The sequence below is a fragment of the Lipotes vexillifer genome, unplaced genomic scaffold, assembly GCF_000442215.2.
Source record: "Lipotes vexillifer unplaced genomic scaffold, Lipotes_vexillifer_v1.1 scaffold237, whole genome shotgun sequence".
NCBI classification, from domain to species: Eukaryota; Metazoa; Chordata; class Mammalia; order Artiodactyla; family Lipotidae; genus Lipotes; species Lipotes vexillifer.
The window spans coordinates 1,546,150-1,553,341 of record NW_006794332.1 but is presented as its reverse complement, the minus strand read 5'-3'; the positions used below and the strand labels follow the sequence as shown (position 1 = coordinate 1,553,341).

At 41.8% G+C, this 7,192-nt stretch overlaps 2 non-coding genes across 2 annotated transcripts; both read right to left on the bottom strand.

Moving 5' to 3' along the window:
- Positions 1-1,533: 1,533 nt before the first annotated feature.
- Positions 1,534-1,605, bottom strand: TRNAW-CCA (transfer RNA tryptophan (anticodon CCA)). The gene has a single exon. It is a non-coding gene; the product is annotated as a tRNA-Trp (tRNA).
- A 666-nt stretch (positions 1,606-2,271) lies between these two features.
- Positions 2,272-2,343, bottom strand: TRNAD-GUC (transfer RNA aspartic acid (anticodon GUC)). Its single transcript has one exon. It is a non-coding gene; the product is annotated as a tRNA-Asp (tRNA).
- Positions 2,344-7,192: the final 4,849 nt, after the last annotated feature.

Here is a 7,192-nt window from a genome sequence, read left to right as displayed (position 1 = left end):
AAGAAGGTGGCCATCTATGAGGCAAGGACAGGCCTTAGAAGAAACCAACCATGCTGTCACCTTGATCTTGGACTTCTAGCCTTCAGAACGGTCATAAAATTTCTGTTGTTTAAGCTACCCAGTCTGTGGTATTTTGCTATGGCGGCCCTAGCAAGGTAATACATATAAACCTCTACTTTTATAGTTGAAGAAGTCAGATCACAGGGTGACCTTGACTCATAGAAGGCATTTATGTATGTCCATTGGATGAATAAATGCCTTAAAGTCACAAAGAAACTTTCATTATTTTTCAAGATCTTCCTTTATGAGGACTTTTTAAACTACCCAAGGCGGAGTTAATGTCCCTATTTTAGCACCCTCACACCACTCTGTTCGTGCTACTCTCATGGCACTCACCCCAACATATTACGGTGTTTGGTTACTTGACGTATCTTTTTCTTGCTGCTCCAAAAAAACCCCACTTTCACTCTGTACCCTTTCCTCAGTGTTTATCACAGTATCAGTGGTCCATAAATATCTGTTGAAATGAGTGACCTAATCTCAATCCAACCAAAAAAGAAAGGGAAGAACAAACTACACAGAATAAAAACACAATTTCCAATGCTATATTAGGTTGAAACATAAGAAATTAATATTTGCTATTTTCAAAATACTGAGCAGGAAAACTTGGTGACTTCCACAGAACATATCCAATGATAAAAAAAATTAATTTCTCCTAGTCTTGCTATTCATTTTTTGTACAACAGACATTTGACACATGCCTGTTAAGGCACTATTCAGTACTAAGAGTACTGGAGCTTACAAAGGTGAATGAGTAAACTTTGCTCCCTGCTATGAGAGATTAATAGTTGAAAGTGGTACCTGATTTGTCACCACTCGCATTAATTGGTGAAAATATAAAAGATGCATTGGTATCACTTAGGTCCAAGTTTTTTCAACAGTTTCCATCTTTATTATAAAACATTTAGTAAAGAGTGGGATCTGGGGTCAGTCACGCGGTTCAGAGTCTCGGGTGGGTAACTATTCTTCTGTGTGCCACAGTTTCATCCGTAAGCGTGTACAATGTGCACATGTTGCAGGGTTGTCTACAGTGCCTGGCACATGGGCTAAAGCATGTAATCTATTACACAAAGTTAGAAATTGTACCCTGTTGGACTTGCTTTCCGAAGGCAACCGGGTCTAAAATTGTTTTTGGAAAAACAGCTTGTACGGTATATGTATTGTATGTTTCCTGTTAAGGACCACCATGGGCTGATATGCCCACGAATGCACAACAGTAATAGCCCACATCTCTATGCATTATGCACTTTGAATTACAGAGAATTCACAAGGCCAAACAGTAAAAAAAAAAAAAAAAAGAAACCAGCCCTAATGTTTCACGATATATAGTGATCTTTGTCTTTTTGCAGACTAAGGATTACTGGGATAACATTTGAACGAGGAAAATTTAATCCTAAAATCAAAGGCATTTTCAAAAAATGGCGGGAATACATCTAGCTTTATAGAAACCAGTGGGTCTAAAAATAAAAGCCATGACCCCGACGTGATTCGAACACGCAGCCTTCTGATCTGGAGTCAGACGCGCTACCGTTGCGCCACGAGGTCCTGCTGGGCTGTGGCTCACGCAATTTCTTAGGACTCCGGTAACATGGCGTCTCTTCCGGGCACGCCTCGCCTTGTCTTTCATTCTCTCCCTGCCCCTCCATCCAGTTTAGGTCGGACTGGAGACTGATTCTTTTTTAGTGCCAAGATTTTCCTCACAGATATCCCTCTACCTAGGCAAGGATGGAACTAGCAGAGGCGGGAGAATGGAGTTTCCCTTTTAGTCGAGTCTCCAGGGTCAAAGGACACCGGTCCTTCCTCTTCTTCTGCAAGGGATTTCCGTTCTAACCTGCCCGGCTAGGGGCGGAGACTCGGCCCTCATCTTCCCCACCCCCTCCCCGTTCAGTGGGCTGAGTTCGTGACCTCCGTTTGGAATTTGGCGGGGCGCTACTGCGCATGCGTAGACCTTTGCCAGCTAGCGTTAGCTACCGACTGGGAGCGAGCAGTGGGTTTTTAACAAACGTTTTCGTCTTTCTTAACCCTTCTGACAAGAGTGTAAAGCGTTTACTCTGGGAGTTGGCTTTTATCTCACGGTGAGCATTAAGCTTAAAAGTTACCACTTTGAAAAGACGCACTTACAAAAAATATCCGCATGTTGTGTTTGTCAGCCATGCTGGGCAGTTGAATTACGCAGAAAATAGTAGTAGTGGTTAGTAAAAGTGAACTCTTCTCCCCGTCGGGGAATTGAACCCCGGTCTCCCGCGTGACAGGCGGGGATACTAACCACTATACTAACGAGGAGCTGCTTGGTCTTTTTCTCTCAAGTACTACTTCAAGGTAAGGAGAGATTTCCCCTCCTACGGCTCACCTGCGAGTGTGAAAATACTCAGCCTGTTGCTCCTCACATTATCCATTCTGGGCGCCTTGGACTCTTTTCGTCCCTGAGAACAGTAAATGGTTTAGAATAAATGAAACAAAATGCGCTTCTAGTTTTAGTGATGGTGAACTGTTGAACATAGTTTGCCAGGACTTTTCCTGCTTTCCAGATGATTTAGGTTTCTGACGGGAGATTTTTGTTTTAAGTGACCAAGAATACCGAGTTGACGCAGGGTTTTTTTTTTAAATTTTAATTTTATTAGAGTATGGTTGATTTACAATGTTGTGTTAGGAAGCAGAGTTTTACCTTCACAAATTTATATATTTTTTTCTTTAGTCAGAGTTCAAGGGTATCATATGGTTGTCAGATGTCAGGGGCAGTCGGAGTTGCCCCACAGTCTAGTGCCTCTTCAAACTATTTGTAAGCTTTTCAGACACAAAAGGGCTCACGCAGGCCAAATGAAATTTTATTAGCTGATTTTTCCTGTATTTAGGTCTTTTTCCTGAGGCGTCTACAGTTTACTCGGAAATGACAAACACTTAAATGGTTAAATAATAATACATTTAAATAATTCAAAACAAGGATGTGCCATTGATTAAACATAGGGTTAGGAAAGTACATTAATATAAAAATTTATATTATCCTGAGGCTTTTCATAAACAGGATCAAGCCTGTTCCCAGGGGGACCAAGAGGGCCTCACAAACTTCTAAGGTTAACTCTAAATAAGTGAATTTATAGAGTCACAAACTGACATGATTAAATGTTTTTATTATAGAACTTAAACTTACGTGTCTTAAGAAATCCATTCCTTGTACTAGGAATTAGTATTTTTATAGATCATAGGTTACATGGTGTTTTCCATCTGATGAAAGTGATTTTGGATTTAAACGCAGACATTAAAAAAATGGCAATTTCTTTTTTTTTATAACATCTTTATTGGAGTATAATTGCTTTACAGTGGTGTGTTAGTTTCTGCTGTATAACAAAGTGAATCAGCTATACATATACATATATCCCCATATCCCCTCCCTCTTGCATCTCCCTCCCACCCTCCCTATCCCACCCCTCTAGGTGGTCACAAAGCACTGAGCTGATCTCCCTGTGCTATGTGGCTGTTTCCCACTAGCTATCTCTTTTACATTTGGTAGTGTATATATGTCCATGCCACCCTCTCACTTCATCCCAGTTTACCCTTCCCCCTCCCCATGTCCTCAAGTCTATTCTCTACATCTGCGTCTTTATTCCTGTCCTGCCCCTAGGTTCTTCATTTTTTTTTTTTTTTAGATTCCATATATATGTGTTAGCATACGGTATTTGTTTTTCTCTTTCTGACTTACTTCACTCTGTATGACAGTCTCCAGGTGCATCCACCTCACTACAAATAACTCAGTTTCATTTCTTTTTATGGCTGAGTAATATTCCATTGTATATATGTGCCACATCTTCTTTATCCATTCATCTGTCGACGGACACTTAGGTTGCTTCCATGTCCTGGCTATTGTAAATAGAGCTGCGATGAACATTGTGGTACATGACTCTTTTTTTTTTTTTTCATGACTCTTTTTGAATTATGGTTTTCTCAGGGTATATGCCCAGTAGTGGGATTGCTGGGTCGTATGGTAGTTCTATTTTTAGTTTTTTAAGGAACCTCCATACTGTTCTCCATAGTGGCTGTATCAATTTACATTCCCACCAACAGTGCAAGAGGGTTCCCTTTTCTCCACACCCTCTCCAGCATTTATTGTTTGTAGATTTTTTGATGATGGCCATTCTGACCGGTGTGAGGTGATACCTCATTGTAGTTTTGATTTGCATTTCTCTAATGATTAGTGATGTTGAGCATCCTTTCATGTGTTTGTTGGCAATCTGTATATCTTCTTTGGAGAAATGTCTATTTAGGTCTTCTGCCCATTTTTGGATTGGGTTGTTTGTTTTTTTGATATTGAGCTGCATGAGCTGCTTGTAAATTTTGGAGATTAATCCTTTGTCAGTTGCTTTGTTTGCAAATATTTTCTCCTATTCTGAGGGTTATCTTTTCATCTTGTTTATGGTTTCCTTTGCTGTGCAAAAGCTTTTAAGTTTCATTAGGTCCCATTTGTTTATTTTTGTTTTTATTTCCATTTCTCTAGGAGGTGGGTCAAAAAGGATCTTGCTGTGATTTATGTCATAGAGTGTTCTGCCTGTGTTTTCCTCTAAGAGTTCTATAGTGTCTGGCCTTACATTTAGGTCTTTAATCCATCTTGAGTTTAAAAAATGGCAATTTCTGAGGCCTGTTTTGGCACTTTTTTTTTTTTCACTCTTAAATACACCCAAAGCCTCAATAAAACTCAGTGTCCCTGGGCCTCCTTCTACTTCTGACCCTCCACTAACTCTTGTAAAGTCCAAAGGGCCCTACGATAACTATGCTGATGTCCTTTTCTGGGTAGGATTGAAGAGACTTGCCTGTGGTCTCTCAGTTGGAGAGGCTTCAGGGCAGTGGGAAGCCAGGTCTTCTGAACTGTTTGCACAAGGTCCCACACTGTGGGAGAAGAGGCTTAATCTTTGTTTCTTCAGAAGAGACACCAGCCTCTCCACCTAAGCTCTGTAAAGCTATGCCAGTGGCTATACATGTGTTGTTACTGCTCCTCTTTTATCCTCCCTAGGGATGGGAAGAAGCAGCCTGAGTCAGCAGAGATTATGGAGCAGGGAACGCAACACCTGCTGTCCATCTTCCTAAAATGGAAGGAAAAGAGAGGGTAACCAACCTGCACAGGATAAGGCAGCTCAGAGATTCCTCACTGTCAGCACTGGGAGAAAGTAAAGGTTAAAATCGGACTGGCAGTACAGAGGGCATAGAACTCTCTTTGGAGGTAAACACCATGATGGCAATTGATGTGATTGAAAGTTTCAAATCTTGCTTTACCTAAGTAACTGTTTGTAGAGCTTATCACAGCTTGCAAAAGCATTCACATTCATTTTCTCTTCCCAACAGCCCTGGGAGGTTAACAGGGCAAGTGTTCTATCCCTATATGGGAATCTTGTGTAGTTATACAGGTAGGAAGTGGTGAGAGGCCAGGAATCACCCAAGCCTTGATTGCAAATCTTGTGCAGTTTTCACCCTGCTGCACAGTTCCACATACATGTATATTAACAAAGAAATATGAGTTATGGAGAGAAAAAATTTTATCACTCTGTATGTGTCACGCTTGTTCCTGTACTAATATTTATTAACGTCTAATTCCTTAGCAGACACTGTAGTTATTTATTCACTGATGAACCTACAATATGCCAGACATTGCTTTAGATGCATGAGGAGGTTTCAGTTAACAAATTCTGTTCTTGTGGAGCTTATTTCCTAACAGAAGGAGGACAGACCATAAACAATGATGATCATAGATAAATAAGTTAGATGGTGACAAGAGTGGAAATAGAAGAAAATAGCACGGTAAGTGGGTTTGGAGAGTGGCAAGTTAAGTAAACAGAATGTGGCCAAAGTAGGCTTCATTTTTTTTAAAAATTTATTTTCTTAACTTATTTATTTGTGGCTTTGTTGGGCCTTCGTTGCTGCATGCAGGCTTTCTCTAGTTGCAGAGAGCAGGGGCTACTCTTCGTTGTGGTGCGCCTGCTTCAGTAGTTGTGGCTCGTGGGCTCTAGAGCACAGGCTTAGTAGTTGTGGTGCACGGGCTTAGTTGCTCTGCAGCATGTGGGATCTTCCTGGACTAGGGCTTGAACCTGTGTCCCCTGCATTGGCAGGCAGATTCTTAACCACTGCATCACCAGGGAAGCCCTAGGCTTTATTTTAAGAAGGTAACATTTGAACAGACTTGAGGGAGGTAAGAGGTGTAGTCGTATAACTATTTGGGAGGCCTGTGGGGCCTTAAAGTTCATTGTAGACTTTGGCTTTTATTCTGAGGGGAAATAGAGAGTTACTATAGGGCTTTGAAAAGAGAAATGACATGGTCTGGTTTATGTTTTAAAGGACTCTTGGCTCCTGGGTTGAGAATAGACTGTAGTGGACAAGAGCAGCAGCAGGGAGACCAAAGAGGTCTATTGCAGTAGTGATAGTGGTTCAGGCTGGAGTGGGAGTGGTTGGGAATGTGAGAGGAGCTGATATATTTCAAAGGTAGAGCCAGTAGAATTTCCTGGTAGAGTGACTGTGAGGTGTGAGAGCAAAAGAGGAATCAAAGATGCTTCCAAAATGTTTGGCCTGAGCAACTGGGAGGATAGAGTTGCCATCAACTGCAGTGGAGAAGAATAATGCTCGGAGCACTGCATCCATGTGGAGAGTCCACGTGAAGGGCACAGCTTGGGGGAGGCAGGGCGCCATTCCCATGGATGCTCTGTGGCTGGCATTCCTTGAACTGTGTAACGAAGCAGCTCTGCCTGCGGAGCAGTCTTTTGGGGGATAAGAAGCATTTCAGTTTGGAATGTGTTAAGACTGAGACATAGAGAAGGCAGTTGAATGTAATAGTTGAGTATTCATTGTACAGGTCGTTGTACCAGCACAGTGCGGGGGCGCTGGAGATACAGTGGTGAACAAAGACCCTGACCTCAAGGAGCTTCCATTTTAGTGGAGGAGACACGGAATAGTAACAACAACAACAACAATGTAAAATCACCACTGTGACAGTTACTAAGAAGGAGATGCGGAGGGAAGAGCTTTTTTGGTAGATGGAACTGGATATGCAAAGATTATAGGAAATGAGGAAGTGTGGTGAGCAGAGGGGCTGAAAGAAGGCTGATGTAATCAGGGAGCGAGAGGAAGGTCACGGAAGAGACGAGGCTGAAAGGCC